This window comes from Capra hircus, chromosome 28 (assembly GCF_001704415.2).
Source record: "Capra hircus breed San Clemente chromosome 28, ASM170441v1, whole genome shotgun sequence".
NCBI lineage: Eukaryota > Metazoa > Chordata > Mammalia > Artiodactyla > Bovidae > Capra > Capra hircus.
The window spans coordinates 18,776,420-18,797,290 of record NC_030835.1 but is presented as its reverse complement, the minus strand read 5'-3'; the positions used below and the strand labels follow the sequence as shown (position 1 = coordinate 18,797,290).

General features: G+C 46.7%; 1 protein-coding gene across 4 annotated transcripts in view; it reads left to right on the top strand.

Moving 5' to 3' along the window:
• ADAMTS14 (ADAM metallopeptidase with thrombospondin type 1 motif 14) overlaps positions 1-20,871 on the top strand; it is a 97,640-nt gene that overhangs the window by 32,734 nt on the left and 44,035 nt on the right. The gene's annotated exons all lie outside the window — the stretch shown is intronic.

Sequence of the window (20,871 nt, the reverse complement as noted above, 5' to 3'; positions counted from 1 at the left end):
ATTTAAATTGTGATATCTAAGTGAAACTCCTAATTTTTAAAATGCTAAAATAAAAACGCTGTGAATGCTGAATAAAACCTATCTACATGTCACATTTGGCCTCTGGGCTACAGATGGGCAGCTCTGACCTAAAGGCGCAGAGATGAGGGAGACCAGAAGGGAAGGGAGGTGGAAAACATCAGAGGTGGGCTCTGCACCGGTTCTCTTCTGACAAGAGGCCTTTGTCGGAAGTGCCTGTGGCTGCGGCTCTGGGAGGACGGGGACCAGTCTAGGTGCAAGTGGGGCCAACCGTGGACGTTGATGATAATGTGACCTTCATGACGAGAGTGGTAGCGCATTTCTGGGAATGGAACTGCTGACGAGCAAAAGTGCCAACCCCACGTCATGCCAACCCCCCGGCAACATTTATAGCAAAGTAAAATAGCATGACGCTGCCTGTGCTGTCTGGTGTCCATAATCCAGCTGCACGGGAGGTGAGGTAGCTGCTGGGAGGGCATGCGGCCAGCCCCTTGTTAGCTGTGTGACCTCAGGCAAGGGACCTGTATTCTTCCGGCTCTGTAACTTGCAAATGATGGAAAACAAACTCGAACTAGATTCAGGAAAACAGGGCTAAAAATATGGGCCAGGTTGTGGGAGAACAAGGTGGAACTGTTTTAAGTGTAATCGGTACTAGAGGCTGACATGGACTCTTCAAGTCCTCTTCACATTCTGATTCTCTTGACCAACTTCTCAAAAAGACGGATTCTGGCTATGAGCATTATGAAGCTGAATTTTTTTTTCCCCTCCAATTTTTAAAAATTGTGGTTAATTTGCAATGTTGTGTTAATTTCTGTTGTATGGCAAAGTGATTCCATTATACATGTATATATACACACACATTATTTTTTAAATATTCTTTTCCATTATGGTTTATCAGAATATTGAACATAGTTCTCTGTGCTGTACTGTAGGCCTCGTTGTTTGTCCATTCTGTATATGAACGCTTGCATCTGCTAACCCCAGCCTCCCACTCCATCTTGCCCTCAATTCTCTACCCTTTGGCAACCCCTCGTCTGTCCTCTCTGTCTGTGATTCTCTTTCTGTTTCAGAGATAGCTTCGCTTGTGTCATATTTTACATTCTACATACGAATCAGTATCATATTTTACATTCCATATATACGTGATATCATGACATTTGTCTTTCTCTTTCTGACAGTATGGTAATCTCTAGTTGCATGTTGCTGCAAAGCCCTTCTGGAGAAGGTGATGGCACCACACTCCAGTACTCTTGCCTGGAAAATCCCATGGATGGAGGAGCCTGGTGGGTTGCAGTCCATGGGGTCGCTGAGAGTTGGACACGACTGAGCGACTTCACTTTCACTTTTCACTTTCATGCATTGGAGAAAGAAATGGCAACCCACTCCAGTGTTCTTGCCTGGAGAATCCCAGGGACGGCAGAGCCTGGTGGGCTGCCGTCTATGGGGTCACACAGAGTCGGACACAACTGAAGCAAGTTAGCAGCAGCAGCAAAGGCAGTCTGTCTTTCTTTTTTATGGCTGAGTTATATTCCATTGTCTGTATTTACCACCTCATCTTTATCCCTTCATCCGTTGATGAATATTGAGGTTGTCTTCACGTCTTGGCTCTTGTGAATAGTGCTGCTATGAACATAGAGGCATATGTATCTTTTAAAATTATATAGATAGTATTGTCTGGGTATATGCCCAGGAGTGAGATTGCTGGATCATATGGTAATTCTGTTTTTAGTTTACCGAGGAACCTCCCTACTGTTCTCCACAGTGGCTGCACCAACTTACATTCCCACCAGCAGTGTAGGAGGGTTTCCTTTCCTCCATACCCTTCCCAGCATTTGTCATTTGCTGACTTTTTAATGATGGCCATTCTGACTGGTGTGAGGTGGTACCTCACTGTAGTTTTGATTTGCTTTTCTCTAATAATTAGCAATGTTGACGATCTTTTCAGTGAAGCTGATTCTTACTGTGATAGCTCCCTGACCAGAGACAAAAGAAGTTTCCCCTTGAGTTCCCAGGCAAAAGTTCCTGGAGCAGGACTCTAAAATTTGAGTCACACGACCACTCTTTGGACCAATCACTATATGTTGGAGAAGGACAGAGTTTCCCAAAGGACAAGAGGGACTGGACACAGGCATGGGCCCTGCAGAAATTGTTCTGAGCTCGCCAGGCACCCCAATCTGTGTCTGTTATAATAATATTGAATCCCTGAAAGCCTCCATTTTTCATAATATTGTCTGCTTGTGGGTTGAAGGTGTACGAGGTCTTTAGCGCACACCTGGCGCTTAGGGAATGCTCAAGCAGTGTGTTCTGCATTCTTATAGCTGTGTTGTCTCTGTGTATTTGTGTGGTTCTTTGTCTGAGTCTCTGAAGGTGGAGTCCTTGAGGATGAGAACTTTGACTTAGACTTTTTTTGAACCCCCCAAGAGCACACTGGATATTTAGTGCAACACCTGATAGGTGATCAGTAAATGTAGAAGTGAATGGTGTCAATGGGAGAAGCAGGGAGCCAGCATGGGAAAAGGGGGAAACAGTATACATCTGTCTGCAATGCCACTGTGAAGAAAAGGGCAGGGGTAGAGATCCGCTCCAATTACAGGAGCCCCAGGGAGGGGAGGAGTGCCAGGAAGCCTGCGCCTTGCCACTTCTTTGTTTGAATACTAATTCTGCTATTCTTGGGGACTGGGATTCGATCCCTGGATTCCCTGGAGAAGGGAATGGCTACCCGCTCCAGTATTCTTACCTGGAGAATCCCACGGCCTGAGGAGCCTGGCGGCTACAGTTCATAGGGCCTCAAAAGACGGATATGACTGAGCAAATAACACACACACACACACACACAGCCTGTGGTTTGCAACTCAGAGAGCAAAGGCTACCACTTGCTGCCATTTGAGAAAGAGAGGGAGGGTAACTATGTGTACGAACACACCCACCTCACTGGAGCACTTGACCACCCATCCAGACTCTGTAAATTGCTAGTCTGACCTAAGACCACACAGCTGAATACTAATCCCATTAGTCAGAGAGCCAAGTTGGCCCCTGGAGCCAGCAGGTGGAGAACAGGAACGGGGTGGAGGAGGGGGGGGAGGGAGTGGGGAAGGGGCCAGGGGAGCCCTTAGGAAGCCCTAAGTGTTAGGACCCTTGGTCCTGGATCGTGAAGACCCCAGGAGTATGAATGGGCTCTATTCACAGCCCCAGATTTTGCTAAAAAGATAATTTTCAGAAAAAAAAGCAAAATCATGACTTTCATACAAAAATAAAAACAGGTGTTGTGTGAAAGATTTTCAGTTCAGTTCAGTCACTCAGTCATGTCTGACTCTTTGTGACCCCATGGACTGCAGCACACCAGGCTTCCCTGTCCATCACTAACTCCCAGAGCTTGCTCAAACCCATACCCATTGAGTCAGTGATGCCATCCAACCATCTCATCCTCTGTCATCCCCTTCTCTTCCCACCTTCAATCATTCCCAGCATCAGGATCTTTTCAAATGAGTCAGTTCTTTGCTAAAGTGTTGGTGGCCAAAGTATTGGAGTTTCAGCTTCAGCATCGGTCCTTCCAATGAATATTCAGGACTAATTTCTTTTAGGATAGACTGGTTGGATCTCCTTGCAGTCCAAGGGACTCTCAAGAGTCTTCTCCAACACCACAGTTGAAAAGCATCAATTCTTCAGCACTCAGCTTTCTTTGCAGTCCAACTCTCACATCCATACATGACTATTGGAAAAACCATAGCTTTGACTAGACGGACTTTTGTCGGCAAAGTAATGTCTCTGCTTTTTAATATGGCTTGTCATAGCTTTTCTTCCAAGGAGCAAACATCTTTTAATTTCAGGGCTGCAGTCACCATCTGCTGTGATTTTGGAGTCCCCCAAAATAAAGTCTGTCACTGTTTCCATTATTTCCCCATCTATTTGCCATGAAGTGATGGGACCGGATGCCATGATCTCCATTTTCTGAATGTTGAGTTTTAAGCTAACTTTTTCACTCTCCTTCACTTTCATCAAGAGGCTCTTTAGTTCTTCACTTTCTGCCATAAAGGTGGTGTCATCTGCATATCTGAGGTTGTTGATATTTCTCCCGGCAATCTTGATTCCAGCTTGTACTTCATCTAGCCTGGCATTTCGCATGGTGTACTCTGGTGGCTCAGACGGTAAAGCATCTGCCTGCAAGGTGGAAGACCTGGGTTCAGTCCCTGGGTCAGAAAGATCCCCTGGAGAAGGAAATGGCAACCCACTCCAGTACTCTTGCCTGGAAAATCCCATGGACAGAGGAGCCTGGTAGGCTACAGTCCATGGTGTCGCAAAGAGTTGGACACGACTGAGCAAATTCACTTTCACTTTCACTCTACATATAAGTTAAATAAGCAGGGTGACAATATACAGCCTTGAGGTACTCCTTTCCCAATTTGGAAGGAGTCCAACCAGTCAATCCTAAAGGAAATCAGTTCTGAATATTCATTGGAAGGACCAATGCTGAAGCTGAAACTCCAATACTTTGGCCACCAAGACTTTGGCAGAGAACTGACTCATTTGAAAAGACCCTAATGCTGGGAAAGATTGAAGGCGGAAGGAGAAGGGGACAACAGAGGATGAGATGGTTGGATGGCATCACTGACTCAATGGACATGAGTTTGAGCAAGCTCCGGGAGTTGGTGTTGGACAGGGAAGCCTGGTGTGCTGCAGTCCATGGGGTTTCAAAGAGTCAGACACAACTGAGTGACTGAACTGAACTGATGTTTAACTTAATGAAGGAAAGAGAGGGGAGAAGAGGCTCCATGGGAAGGGCAGATAGGTTTCTTTAGGAAAGACAAGTGGACTTTAGGAGAACAAGTAGGAAATAAGAAAGTTTGTGATGATACATGTTTATTCAGGTGCAAGTGGTCTTTCTTTTTTTTTTTTAATGGCCATGAAATTCCCCTGGGGAGAGGATTTATAGCAGCTCATTTTCTCGGGAGTTGCTGCTTTGTCAAAGGAGGGAATTTCTTTTATATATATATATAATTTATTTTTTTAATTGAAGGATAATTGCTTTACAGAATTTTGTTGTTTTCTGTTAAACCTCATCATGAATTAGCCATAGGTATACATATATCCCCTCCCTTTTGAAACTCCCTCCTGGGAATTTGTGAGATGCTTTATTTCTGCATCTGTTGAATCTCAAGTGTCTTCAGCTTAAAATAATATTTATACCAACTCTGAGTTCTGAGTGGGTCCCCACTCAGGCCAGGAGTGGGACCCTGGGAGTGACCCCAGGAAGTGAGTGAGTGGATGCGTGCGTGTCCTGGAGGGACCATGGCCAGTTTGTGAGATCCCTGCTTGGGGTGGAAACTCATGTGTTATAGGTTTTGCACCACTGTGTGCCCTTGGGAAGGCCCCCACCAGATACACGGGCACTGAAGACCCTGCAGGGGGGGCCTGCTGTGGAGCCTGTTTCCATAGTCTCGGTTCTGTGTCTTCTTAGAGGTTCTGGAGTGCTGTTGGAGGCTGGTTCCTTGCTCACTGCTGCCTTGCCCTTGTGGGTGTGGGAACAGAGGGGTTCAGCTTCCCACAAGGGCTCCTTCCTCTTGGGAGAAAGGCTTAGGGCACTGAGATGGACCTCGCTTAAGGAGCTGCTGCCTTGCAGACCTCCAGCTGCCACAGGGGGAAAGTGAGGTTTGGGGTTCTGACTTTCCTGGGGGACAGCAGCCAGCCAGCCAGAATCCCACCTGTGACCATGAGTGGAGGGGCCCAGACAACCTGTCCCTCCCCGGAGACCAGCAGCTCATCCTATCCATTGTGTGGAAACCTGTATTTGGCTGGGATGCTTGAAGCCCCGCTTCCCTTTGGGATCTCATGAAGCCAGGAAAAAGGGTGCCCCTTTGCTCTTCCCTCACGGCACCTGCCTGCCTGTGACCATTTCTGATCCTGGTTTCTGGGGCCAGGGGTGGCCTGGCGGGATCAGAGAGAAGAGATACGGTTCCCAGGGTGGATGGGAGGGGCAGAGCCCTTTGTGGAACTCAGAATGATCTGATCAGGTCCCAGTCACTGCGGCTCTCAGGGGCTTCTTGCTTCTCACTTTTCTTTTGTGTTAACCTGGGGATGTACCATAAATATTCATAGAGCTTCAGATGTTGGGCAACAACTCCTCAGCCTTCCCTCACATTCTGCTGTGCCCTGGATGGACTTGGCTTTCTCTGTGCCTCGGTTTACCCATCTGTGTAGAGGATGTTTCCTTAAGGCTTCTTAAATCTCAGGACAAGGGATCATGTTTAAAACATTTTATTAGAATATAGTTGATTTACAATGTTGTGTTAGTTTTAGGTGTCGGCATAGTGACTCAGTTATCCGTTGTTGTTCCGTCACTGAGTTCCGTCCGACTCTTTTGTGACCGCATGGATTGTAGTCTCCCAGGCTCCTCTGTCCATGGGATTTCTCAGGCAAGAGTACTGGAGAGGGTTGCCATTTCCTTCTCCGGGGGTTCTTCCTGACCCAAGGATCAAACCCTCGTCTCCTGCATTGGCAGGTGGATTCTTTACCACTGAGCCACTTGGGACGCTCCCAATATATTCACTCTTCTTCAGGTTCTTTTCCTATATAGATTACTACAGAATATTGAGTAGAGTTCCATGTGCTATACAGTAGGTCCTTGTTGGTTATCTCTTTTGTTATATAGTAAAGTATGTTTGTTTAATTCCAAGTTCCTAATTTATCCCACCCTAGCCCCCGATGTTTCCCCTTTGGTAACCATAAATTTGTTTTCAAAATCTGTGAGTCTGTTCCTATTTTGTGAATAAGTTCGTGTATATCATTTTTAATTAGATTTGATGTATGAGTGATATCAGGTGATATTTTCTCTATATTTTCCTTTTCTGTCTGACCTAGTATGATAATCCCTAGGTCCATCCATGTTGCTGCAAATAGCATTATTTCATTCTTTTTTGTGACCGAGTAACATTCCTTTGTATATAGTTACCACATCTTCATCCATTTCTCTGTTGATGGATGTCTAGGTTGCTTCCATGTCTTGGCTATTGTAGATGGTGCTGCAATGAACATTGAGGTGCATGTATCTTTTTGAATTATGGTTTTCTCTGGATATACACCCAAGAGTGGGATGGCTGGATCATACGATAGTTCTATTTTTAATTGTTTAGGGAACCTCCACACTGTTCTCCATAGTGGTTATATAAAATTACATTCCTACCCTCTCCAGCCTTTATTGTTTATAGACTTTTTGATGATGGCCATTCTGACCTGTGTGAGGTGATAACACCTTGTAGTTTTGGTTTGTATTTCTCTGATAATTAGTGATGGTGTGACATCTTTTCATGTGGTTTTTTGGCGATCTTTATGTCTTCCTTGGAGAAATATCTGCTTATATATTTTGGCCACACCACAGGGCTTGTGGGATCTTAATTCTCTAACCAGGGAGGGAGCCCATGTCCCTTGAGTGGAAGCATGTAGTCCTAACTACTGAGCTGCCAGGGAATTCCTTTCTTGTTGTTTAGTCACTTGGTCATGTCTGACTCTTTGCGACCCCATGGACCGCAGCATGCCAGGTTCCCTATCCTACTCTCTCGGAGTTTGCTCAGCCTCATGTCTGTTGAGTCGGTGATGCCATTCAACCATCTTGTCCTCTGTTGTCCCTTTCTCCTTCTGTCTTCAGTCTTTCCCAGCATCAGGATCTTTTCCAATCAGCTCTTCGCATCAGGTGGCCAAAGTGTTGGAGCTTCAGCTTCAGCATCAGTCCTTCCAAAGAATATTCAGAGTTGATTTCCTTTAGGATGGACTGGTTTGATGTCCTTGCAGTCCAAGGGACTCTCAAGAGTCTTCTCCAGCACCACCATTCAGAAACATCTATTCTTTGGTGCTCAGCCTTCTTTATGGTCCAACTCTCACATCCGTACATGACTCCTGGAAAAACCCTAGCTTTGACCATGTGGATCTTTGTCAACAAAGTGATGTCTCTGCTTCTCCTGAGAGATGTCTGTTTAGATCTTCTCCCCATTAGAGCTGCCCACATGGAGCTGCATGTGCTGTTTGTGTATTTTGGAGATTAATCTCTTGTCAGTTGGTGTGTTTGCAAATATTTTCTCCCATTCTGGGTGTTGTCTTTTTACTTTGTTTATGTTTTCCTTTGTTGTGCAAAAGCTTTTAAATTTAATTAGGTCCCATTTGTTTATTTTTACTTTCACTTCTGTAGAAGGTGGATCAAAAAGATATTGATGTAATTTATGTCAAAGAGTGTTTTCCTCTTAAGAGGTTTATAGTGTCTGGCCTTACATTTAGGTCTTTGATCCATTTTGAATTTATATGTATGGTGCTAGAGAATGTTCTAATTTTATTCTTTTACATGTATCTGTCTGGTTTTCCCAACACTGCTTATTGGATAGACTATCTTTTCTCCATTGTGTATTCTTGCCTCCTTAATTGACCACAAATGCGTGGGTTTTCTAGCCTGTTCCATTGATCTATATTTCTCTTTTTGTGCCAGTACCATACTGTTTTGATTACTGTAGCTTTGTAGTATAGTCTGAAGTCAAGGAGCCTGATTTCTTTCAGCTCTGTTTTTCTTTCTTAGGATTTGTTTGACCAAGGGAACCACTTGAAATGTAAGGGGCAGTTTTCAGCATTTAGTGAGTGTCTGGTGTGTACATAGTATTACATATGGACTCGTGTCCTAGGGGACCTTTGAGGGCAGTGCAGAAGTAGATGGTGTCCCTGTGGACTTCTGGAAACAGGAAGGCTATCTGGAGGCATTTGGTGCTGAGCCCGCCTTGGCAGGGAGAGGTCTGGTAAGATGAAGAGTGTGCAGGCCAAGAATGGTGGCAGCAGTGTGAAGGGGAGGTGGCAAATGCCTGCAGAGAACTCTCGGGAGGGTAGCTCTGGCAGGATGGTCCATCAGGCAGTAGCATGGACTCTCAGATGGAGAGAATGCATGAAGAATAGTGCCTGATGGCGGCACACAGGTGGATATATGACAGGGACAGATGGATGCCAGAGGCCAGCTGAGGCTGTGATGGGGCAGCAGAAAGAACCAGGACTCCAGGACTCCAGGCTATTGCAAGTATCTCAAATATCACAGTGTCATTCCGGTTCCTACCGCATGTCAGACGCAGGGCTGAGGACTTGACGGGCAGGCTCCTCGCCTCCTCACTGATGCCTTGTGCAAGTGATGTTCTGCAGGTCTCAGAAGCTGAGTGACAAATGGCAACACTGGGATTCAGACTCTTCACTGTCTGATTCCAAAGTTAGCTCTTTTGTCCCACTGCTGCTGAGGCAGGACTTGAGGTGGGAGGGTTGCTGGGCTCCCAGCTCTGGAGGTGGGAAGCACGCTGCCCCTGTGCAGAAGGAGCCGCTTCCTGAGATGGGTCTCCCTGGCAGGGTCAGGATCATGAGCTTCACTGTGAGACATTCTTGATCTTGACTCCTGGCTGTGGCTGGACTGGCTGGTGCAGTCAGGTACCCTCTCATTGCCTGGGGTGATGCACCAAATCCTCTCTGGGATGAAGAATCATGTGGATATGAGTTTCAGAGATACTCCTCAGGCCTGGAGCCAGAGCAGAGGGAGGTGAGAAGGCAGAGAGGCCCTTTCATCAGTCCTCCCCAAGCCAGTCTGTGGCCGGACCCCTCTTGGCATCCCCCCTGTCTGGGTGAGAGGCCCCCTGCCCACCTCGATCCCTACCTGCCCCACTCGGCTCTTACTACAAAGATGCAGAGCACCAAGGCCTCTCAGATGCCCTGCTTGGAGAAGCTTGGCACCCCTTCTAGATCCTGGAGGTTTGGCTCTCAGACCTAGATCTAGGTGCCTCACCCAGGAGCATGGCTTTCTGTTGTCCCTAACTGTATTAGATATTCATCATACCAGCTGGTTCAGAACAATACAAAGACCTCTTTCCTGCTGACAGAGTGTTGCTCTACCAGACCTCTTCCCTTCAAGGGTATGTGAGCAGCTCAACCTCCCTGCTCACTGGGAGGATGCAAATCCCCCTCCTCCCTCGCTTTATGTCCTTCCCCTTCTTTTGTCTCTCCCCGAGGAGCTTCCCAGTGCTTGGACAGCACTCGGAGACCACTTCCCCACAAAGCAAAAATTCATTCACTTTAAGATAGTGGTTCTTGACTGGAGGCAATTTTGCATCCCAGGGGACACTTGGGAGGGTTTGGAGAAATGTTTTGAATGTCACAGCTGGAGCAGGTGGGGTGTTCCTGGCATCTGATGGGAGGGGCTCGGGGATGCTGCCAAACACCCTCCAGTGCACAGGATGCCCCACAAGAGAGAATCGTCAGCATCAGAGTGACCTTAGTGACCACGTGTGACCCCCTCCCCTCCGCCCCCCCCCCACCAGCCTTACAGTATAAATCTGGAGTTCCCTGGTGGTCCAGTGGTTTAGGGCTTACACTTTCACTGCCGAGGACCTGGGTTCGATCTCTGGTCAGGGAGCTAAGGTCCCATAAGCCACGTGGTGCAAGCGAAAAAAAAAAAGGGGGGGGTTATTATGATCTCTAGTTGCCCCACACAAGAAGTCCACTGGGTAAACAGCGCCCGCCAGAGGCCCAGTGCTGTAATTTCTGGCAGGCATTCCTGGCAGGAGAGACGTGGTAATGAAGAGGACTGCTCCTGTGTGAAGAGAGCCTGACAGCTCACCAAGGGCTCTCATCGTGTCCAGCTTCTCCTTTGCAAGTATGGGACACTCTGGAGGCCAGACTCCTGAAATCCTGATTCTGGGGTGATCTCCTAGGCCGCTTCTCAGCCCCCAAAGTGGGAGGTAGCCATTTTAAACTAAGTAGCAGATGCTGTTGCTTGAGCCCATGCTGTGCACCAGGCGCTGTTCCAAACACTTGACTCCTGCCTCACCTTCCGTCCTCAGGCCTCCACACACCCAGAGTGTAGCTCTTTCCAGGACCCCTCACGGCCCCTCTTCACTCACAGGCAGGCCAACCAAGGCCAAAATGGAGATAAGGCATTTTGGAGATAAGTCATGGGAGAGGAATGCTGAGTATTGTGGACTCATAACAGGGCCTCTGTTGGGCTGGGAGGCCAGGCTCTAGGCACTCTGGAATCAGTCTGCACAAACAGCTTAGGCATGAAGTGGCCTGAATGGCTGGGTCCAGGAGGCACTGGGAACCCCAGGGATAGCTGCACCTGAAGAGGTGTGCTGGTTAGACGGTAGCTTAAAGTGCAGGCTTGTTGTAGTCCATATGAGCCCGTGATCATGAACTTGTGGGGTGGGGATAGAGCAGCTGAGAAAGGAACAGGAGATTAAGCACCCTCCTCCCACCTTCCACCTCTGAGATCTCACTGGTGACCTCGAAGGCAGGGCCTGCCAACATGGCATATGAGTCAGCGTGACTCCCCTGTGAGGTCTCAGTGCTAGCCCAGGGCACAGCAGGGCCCAGCTCTGGCTCCTGCCTGAGTGAGTCAGTGTCTGAGGGCTGGGGGAGAACAGGGACCTCAGGCTGTGGGCAGCAGTGTATCACTGGCATACATACACGTGTATGCATGCAGGCACGTGTACAGTACAAGTGTTTACACACGTGCATATACATGTGCCCACGTCTATGTGTGTGACATGGATGCATGCACATGTGCACACACAGATGAGTTTAGACATCTGTGTAAACACATCCCTATTACCATATTTGATGAAATCAAAGACCCCATCAATTGTCAGGTCGTCTGTTATTTTATGAACTTGAGGAAGAGGGAAAATACTACTAATTAAATTCTGATATAATGCTTTCTTGGGTTTCCTGGGTGGCTCAGATGGTAAAGAGTCTGCCTGCAATGCGGAAGACTTGGGTTCGATCCCTGGCTTGGGAAGATCCCCTGGAGAAGGGCATGGAAACCTACTCCAATATTATTGTCTGGAGATTTCCATGGACAGAGGAGCCTGGTGGGCTACAGTCCATGGGGTCACAAAGTCGGACATGACTGAGCAACTAACACACGATACACAGACACAATGCTTTCTTATCACTTGGCATTTGTATTTGTACTTATTGGAAGAGCTCTTTACCCTTATTTAGCCGTAGGTTTTGATCATATGTTACTCATTTTTTAATAATTTGAGTATTTACCTGGCTGTACTGTGTCCTCATTGTGGCACTGAGATCGTCTGTCTTCATATGGCACGTGGGATCTTGTGGCCTACGGTATGGGAGCTCTTAGTTGCAGCATGTGGAATCTACTTCCCTGACCAGAGATTGAACCTGACCCCCTATATTGGGATCACGGAGTCTTAGCCACTGGACCACCAGGGAAGTCCCCTTGATCATACATTACTCTTGTACGTACATAGATGTGACAATATGGGGAAGTCAAGTATTCCCATAACTTCCTCACATTTAGAGTATTACTTGTCCAAGTCACTTTCAGTGTACGGTCATCAAAATCTGTGCTTTTCAGCACAGTATCGTCCCCTGGGCCGTCAGGAGCACTGCTGATGAGGGAGAAGCACTCCACTCTTCCTCTGCGATGTCATCCAAGGCACCAACACCCGTTCTTCAAGCTTCAAGTGTGTTTTTTAAAAATTTAAATTATTTATTTAAATTGGAAGCTAATTACTTTAAAATATTGTAGTGGCTTTTGCCATACATCGACACTAATCAGCCATGAGTGTACATGTCTCCACCTATCCTGAACCCCCCTTCCACCTCCCTCTCCATCCCATCCCATCCCTCAGGGTCGACTCAGTGTACCAGCCCTGAGTGCCCTGTCTCATGCATCGAACCTGGACTGGCAATCTATTTCACATATGGTAATATACATGTTTCAATGCTATTCTCTCAAATTATCCTACCCTCACCTTCTCCCACAGAGTCCAAAAGTCTGTTCTTTATCTCTGTATCTCTTTTGCTGTCTCGCATATAAGGTCATTGTTACCATCTTTCTAAATTCCATATATATGCATTAATATACTGTATTGGTGTTTTTCTTTCTGACTTACTTCACTCTGTATAAAAGGTTCCAGTTTCATCCACCTCATTAGAACTGATTCAAATGTATTCTTTTTAATGGCTGAGTAATACTCTATTGTGTATATGTACCACAGCTTTCTTATCCATTCGTCTGCTGATGGACATCTAGGTTGCTTCCATGTCCTGGCTATTATAAACGGTGCTGTGATGAACATTGGGATACATGTGTCTGTTTCAATTCTGCTTTCCTTGGTGTGTATGCCCAGCAGTGGGATTGCTGGGTCATATGGCAGTTATATTTCCAGTTTTTTAAGGAATCTCCACACTGTGGTTGTACTAGTTTGCATTCCCACCAACAGTGTAGGAGGGTTCCCTTTTCTCCACACCCTCTCCAGCATTTATTGCTTGTAGATTTTTGGATAGCAGCCATTTTGACTGGTGTGAAATGGTACCTCATTGTGGTTTTGATTTGAATTTCTCTGATAATGAGTGATGTTGAGCGTCTTTTCATGTGTTTGTTAACCATCTGTATATCTTCTTTGGAGAAATCTCTGTTTAGATCTTTGGCCCATTTTTTGATTGGGTCGTTTATTTTTCTGGTATCGAGCTGCATGAGCTGCTTGTATATTTTTGAGATTAGTTCTTTGTCAGTTACTTCATTTGCTATTATTTTCTCCCATTCTGAAGGCTGTCTTTTCACCTTGCTTATAGTTTTCTTCATTGTGCAAAAGCTTTTAAGTTTAATTAGGTGCCATTTGTTTATTTTTGCTTTTACTTCCATTACTCTGTGAGGTGGGTCATAGAGGATCATGCAGAGATTTATGTCAGAGAGTGTTTTGCCTATTGTAGGAGTTTTATAGTTTCTGGTCTTACGTTTAGATCTTTAATCCATTTTAAGTTTATTTTTGTGTATGGTGTTAGAAAGTGTTCTAGTTTCATTCTTTTACAAGTGGTTGACCAGTTTTCCCAGCACCACTTGTTAAAGAGATTGTTTTTTTCTCCAATGTATATTCTTGCCTCCTTTGTCAAAGATAAGGTGTCTATAGGTACGTGAATTTATCTGGGTTCACAGATGAATTCTACCAAAAACTTAGAGAAGAGCTAACACCTATCCTACTCAAACTTCCAGGAAATTGCAGAGGAAGGTAAACTGCCAAACTCATTCTATGAGGCTGCCATCACCCTAATACCAAAACCAGACAAAGATGCTACAGAAAGAGAAAACTATAGGGCAGTATCACTGATGAACATAGATGCAGAAATCCTCAACAAACTTCTAGCAAACAGAATCCAACAACATACTACAAAGATCATACATCATGACCAAGTGGGCTTTATCCCAGGGATGCAGGATTCTTCAATATTCGCAAATCAATCAATGTGATTTGTTAATGTGATACACCACATTATCAAATTGAAAGATAAAAATCATATGATTATCTCAATAGATGCAGAGAAAGCCTTTGACACAATTCAACATCCATTTATGATAAAAACCCTCCAGAATGCAGGCATAGAAGGAATATACTTCAACATAATAAAAGCCATATATGCTAAACCCACAGCAAACATTATCCTCAGTGGTGAAAAATTGAAAGCATTTCCCCTAAAGTCAGGAACAAGACAAGGGTGCCCACTCTCACCACTACTATTCAGCATAGTTTTGGAACTTTTAGCCACAGCAATTAGAGAAGAAAAAGAAATAAAAGGAATCCAGATTGGAAAAGAAGTAAAACTCTCACTGTTTGCAGATGACATGATCCTCTACATAGAAAACCCTAAAGACACCACCAGAAAATTACTAGAGCTGATCAATCAATATAGTAAAGTTGCAGGATATAAAATTAACACACAGAAATCCCTTGCATTCCTATACACTAAAAATGAGAAAACAGAGAAATTAAGGAAACAATTCCATTCACCATTGCAACAAAAAGAATAAAACTTGGGAATATATCTACCTAAAGAAACAAAAGACCTATATATAGAAAACTATAAAACACTGATGAAAGAAATCAGAGATGACACAAATAGATGGAGAAATATACCATACTCATGGATTGGAAGATTCAATACAGTGAAAATGAGTATACTACCCAAAGCAATCTATAGATTCAATGCAATCCCTATCAAGCTACCAACGGTATTTTTCATAGAACTAGAACAAATAGTCTAACAATTTGTATGGATAAACAAAAAACCTCGAATAGCCAAAGCAATCTTGAGAAAGAAGAATGGAACTGGAGGAATCAACCTGCCTGACTTCAGGCTCTACTACAAAGCCACAGTCATCAAGACAGTATGGTACTGGCACAAAGACAGAAATATAGATCAATGGAACAAAATAGAAAGCCCAGAGATGAATCCACATGGTGTTTTCTTGATCCTACCGGAAGGTGGCAAAGCAAGTTTTCAGACAACTATGGTTCACATACCTTCCTCAGATAGTCTCTGAATAGTTCATTATCTGAAATGTTGATGGATTGCAGTATCCTATGAAGCCACCAGGAATAACAAGAGACTCTTGCTAGAACAGGCAGTAGCAATACACCAGAACTGCCATTTGGCCTTCTACTGCCATAAACAGGGCGGACAAGCATCCTAGCCTCATGCAAGTTACCACATGCCCTTTTGCTAGAAAGGTTAGAGCTTGAGGGACAGTAGGGCTGGCCCCAGGGCCCAGGATTGAGAAAGGGCCAGAAGTGTTACTGTCACTATTCCCCTGCCTTTAAGCAATGCTGCTTGCGTTTCTTCAGGTTCAGAGGCACTGAGGGGCCTGGGTAGGCACATGAGCGGGGGCTGGCCTTGAATTTCAACTGTGGTTGCTACAGTTGTGTGTTGTCTACGGTTGCTGCCCATAGACAAGTGCCTCCATCACTTTGGGCTTGCTTTTCTGGCCATGAGAACATGGATAACATACCTTGTTCCTTGGAGCACCTTGGAGGAATGGCTGACTCTAGAATTAGGGCAGAGAATACCCAAGATGAGCATCTTGTAATACCAGAAAGTAAGGAAGTACCCCTCAAGACCCCCAAGCCAAAAATGATGGGCATGTGTTAAAAGGACAGGAGCCAAGAGAAAGAGCTCCTGATGGCTAAAGCTAGGACAATTCCAGCAATAAAATAAGCAATGAGGTGTTGAATTACAACCCAGAGTATAAAATAAATATCCACAAGTCCATACTGATAAATGAATGATTGAATATATAAATAAATGGAGAAGAAGAAACAAATCTCTGCAGAGGAATTTCAAATAACTGGCATAGATCCTCTGCCCTCGAGGAGGTGGATTTTAACTCCCTGCTCCTCAAGTGTGGATGGTGCATAGTGACTTCCTTCTGAAGAGCAGAGTATGGAAGCCGGACTGAGTGGCGGGGGAGGTAGTGACTCTGCAAAGCAGGCAAGCAGCTTCTCTGCAGATGGTCAAGGTCCACATCCACAGTGATGTCATGTTTGTAGTACACATTCTTTTTTTTTTTTTTTTTGCCATGCCACGTGGCATGTGGTATATCTTAGTTCCCCCACCAGGACTGAACCTGTGCCCCCTGCAGTGGAAGCACGGAGTCTTAACCCCTGGACCACCAGGCAGGTCCCATTGCGTGTACTTGTGACATAATGTGACGAGGGCGCTCACCTCTGTGGTCTTCTTTCCTGAATCCATATCCTCAGTCTAACCACGAAAAGAACATCATACATACCCAAATTGAAGGAGTGGCTGTCAAATAGTTAACCAATATTCCTAGAAACCATTTAGGCCATCAAAAACCAGGAAAGTCTGAGGGACATCCGAAAGGAGAAACAGCCTGGAGCAGCCAAAGAAGATGTTAATTGTCGTTGTTCAGTGGCCAAATCACGTCCAGCTCTGCCACCCCATGGACCGCAGTATGCCAGGTTTCCCTGTCTGTCACCATCTCCCAGAGTTTGCCCAAACTCATGTCTATTGAGTTGGTGATGCCATCCAGCCATCTCATCCTCTGTCATCCCCTTCTCCTCTTGCCTTCAATCTTTCCCAGCATCAGGGTCTTTTCCAATGAGTTGACTCTTCCCATCTGGTGGCCAAAGTATTGGAACGTCAGCATCAGTCCTTCCAATGAATATTCAGGGTTGGTTTCCTTTAGGATTGACTGGTTTGATCTCCTTGCTGTCCGAGAAGGAGCTAAAATGACTAAATGCAATGTGCTGACCTGGATGGGATCCTGGAGCCCAAAAAAGGGACAACACCCCTAAATTAGGAACATTGAAAAAAATATGGATGTTAGTAAGTAATTCCCTGGTAGCTCAGGCGGTAAAGAATCTGCCTGCAATGTAGGAGACCTGGGTTCGATCCCTGGGTTAGAAAGATCCACTGGAGAAGAGAATGGCAACCCACTCCAGTATTCTTGCTTGGAAAATCCCATGGACAGAGGAGCCTGGTGGAGTACAGTCCATGGGGTCACAAAGAGTTGGACACGACTGAACGACTATCGCACACACACACAGAGTGTGTCAGTATTGGTTCGTGCATTGTGACAAATGTGTCTTAGTCATGGCGGATATTAATCACAGGGAACTCTGAACTCTCCATGCTGCTTTTCTGAAAATCTGAAGCTGTTCTAAAGTTTGAAGTATATTGATTTAAAAGGAAAGAAGGGTTATGACTTCTTTCCAGGCAGGTTACTGGGAGGGTTTGTGGAGATGATGCTGGGAAGTATGGGCTGTGTCAGCCCTTGGGTGGCAGTGTGTGCCCTCTTCTGTTTGAGCACAGGGCGGCCCTGAGACTCTAGGGACTGGCTTTTTCCACATTGCCCCTCCCTGTGGAGCCCTGCTGGACCTAGCTGCCCGGCAGTAGGTGGGCACTGTGCTCTGTAGCCCCTCAGAAGCAATGGTCCCTAGGAGTGAGGTTGGCCAGGAACCGTCTCTGCTGGAAGGAAGAAGGAGAAGCCCATCTTAGCTTGGTCCAGAAGGGAAGGCTGCCAGCTGCCAGCTTGATCCAGAAGGGAAGGCCTACTCACATGGGCTCCCCAGGGCTTAGCTCACCCCATCCAACCGTGGGCTGAAACATGGGCATTTCTGCCATAGGCACCCTGAGTCTGACCCTGCCTTCAGGCAGAGCTCCCATCCAATAGACCCTCCTTCCCTTCTTCCTGCTCCCTGGGCTTGACTACAAGGCCCTTGGGAGGCCTGGCCATGCAGGGTTAACAGGAGAGCAGAGAAAGGGTTTTTATAACAATCTCTGACTGTTCACTGGACATAGAAACCCCCTCCCTTCATCTTCACCACCACCCCAGCCAGCCTGCCACTGAAACTGGTTCTGGATAGCCACTGTGTATAGTGGCTAAGAGCCACAAAGATTTGATCCCAGCCCTCCCACTTTCTAGCTGGGTGACCTTGGGCAAGTTACTTACTTAACCTCTTGGAGCCTTGGATTTCTCACACGTGAAACAAGAATAATTCCTGCCCCTGGAAGAGTGCCCTCAGCATGATGCCTGATACATTGTATGTGTTGAGTGACCAGAGTTGCCCTCCAACCCTAGTGCTCTCTAGCCATTGTCTCCCTCCTGTGGTTTTGTCTCCCCTTGATCAGAAAGAGTCTTGACCTTTCCTTGTTTTTCTGGTACACAACCAATGGCCATCCCAGACCAATATGTTATGTGGAACTCTAACCTGGGAGAGTCTTGGCAGAAGACCTTGAATTTGGCCCAGGTGTGGGGAGCAGGGAGACCAGGTACAGTGTTGTTTTCTGCTCCATGGGTGTGTCTTGGAGCAATCATGCTTGTGTATACAACCACGGGAAGCAATTCCTGATCTCCCCTGAGCTGGCTCGTTGGCCTCACCTCTGGCATTTGAGAAGCAGTCGTGAGGGGCAGAGGCTGACAGAGCCAGGCCTTGAGTGCACAGCCAGGCCAGAGCCTGCTGGGGAGCAGCCCTGTGTGTGTGCCAGAAGGCTGGGTCCTGGGCCACTCAGGCAGCCTCACCCTCTCTCTGGGGCTCCAGCACCAGCTCAGGGCTGTGGGTGGAACCCATGTGCCTGGCAGCCTCTGCAGTTCTGCTGAGCGTGGCAGTCATGTCCAGCCACCTCCTTATCCTGTGCAGAGTGTCAGCGTAGCTCCAGCTGAATCAAAGCCATTGAGGTCCCACTCAAGGGCCAAGAGGGATGTGTATAGATGAGCCAGAGCCCCAGAGACAGTTGGACTGGGGGACCTGAAATGGCAAGGCCAACCCTACTTTTGGAAGGGGGGATAAGAGAGAAAATTTAGCTGCTTTCTTTTCATTATCCTTACTTAATCTAAGAAATGATCAGACTGTCTCTCATTGCTGAACCATGCACCTATCACAGCCTCAGAACTCTTCATCCAGTCTTGTACTTACGCTGTCTTCGGAGACGGGGTTCATTTTCCATCGTCCTTTCCTATGGATCCTTTAGTGGGGTCCATGAGCCTGTCTCAGTTTTCTTTTACTTGCTAATGTCTTCATTTCATCATGGTTCTTAGAAGATGGTTTGCTGGGTCCAGGATCCTAGGTTGATGGTTTCTTGGTGCTTTGATGGTGTTACTTCAGGGTCTCCCTTGTTACTGTTGAAAACCTACTCCCAACACAGTGGTCCTTCCTTGGTGAGTGACTTGTCTTCTTTCTCTCTTGCTGCCTGTAAGACATTCTCTTTGACTGATGTGAGCTTGGAGGGAAATTCCTGAGAGACTGTGGTCACTGTCTGTCCCCAGGAGTGGAGCCGATGCACTCAAGAGGGAGACTTGAGGCCAGTGGGGGAGGTGCCGGGAAGACTGAGTGGGTCTCATGGCACGGGGAACTTTCTAAGGGCCAAGAGTGCCTTGACGGGCTAGGAAGAAACCCCGTCATGTGGAGGTGGCCTCAGTTACCTTGATTGCCAATAACTTCGGGACTCACGGTGGCTTCATGCAGTTCCTGACTTCCCTGCCCCTACATCAAGCCTCTGCCCATCTCCTGTGAAGAGTTGATGACCTTCTCAGTCAAGGATCATTCTGGCTCCTACGGTAAGACCTGTCTGACCTCTCCTTCCCACACTCACTGTCTTCCTCTCTCCTGACCCCTGGGGAGGATGATGAGGGGTCTGCGCCAAGGATTTGGTACACCTGTCTGTCCCTTTAGTGTCCAGATTATTCCAGAGCACTGAGGGGGTCTCTCCAGATGGCATGTCCCTTCCTGCTTGCTCTGTGTTTGCATTTAGGACAGTAACCTGGGACTGGGAGTTTGTGTCAGCAAGTGCCATTCAACCTCCCACCTGTATCAAACACTTGGCTCTCATTCTCCCTCCTGCACAGAGAACAGCAGCCCCCTCTCTCTCAGCGTGCCAGCCTGGAGATGCAGTGTTAGAGCAGGGCTCACTGCAGCCTTTGATCTGTGAGCTTGGCCTGCTGAGTGAGGGACACAAATGAGTCACGTGGCACGATTCTGGCAGCACTCTGCCTGGTCCACTTTGGAGAGAGAGGAGGGCAGGAAGGTAGTGGCCTGGGTACTCTAGTTTTCTTTTCCTTTGGCCATGATGCATGAAGCATGCGGGATCTTAGTTGCTCTTTCCCTGTCCTGGGGTCACTGGTGGATTTACATGTGTATACAAGGTGTGCAGATGTGGTTGTGTGGAGCGTGCGTTGCTTATCACCCCATCCTTGGCTGTATTCTTACAGCGCACATCAGTGGGGTCTGAGACACCAGCCATGCCCTTGTGTGGTGGGAAGGCCCTGTAGCAGTGTTGGAGGGGCTGAAATGTTGGGGTTCTTTGTATCATCCTACTGCTACTTGAATATCATTTCAGTGAGTCATCAGAGTCCTCAGGTTGGAATCCTGTGAGGTAGAATACATGTTCATGGTCTCCTAGGATGAGTCATGGGCAGGCAGTGGAAAAGAATGTCATCTGTTTGTTTATGCATTTGAGCACTTGGCTCCCATGATGTCTCTGCTCCTGCCAGAGAAGGGAGGAGGGTGGAGGGAGGTCCCCCCGCCCATCGCA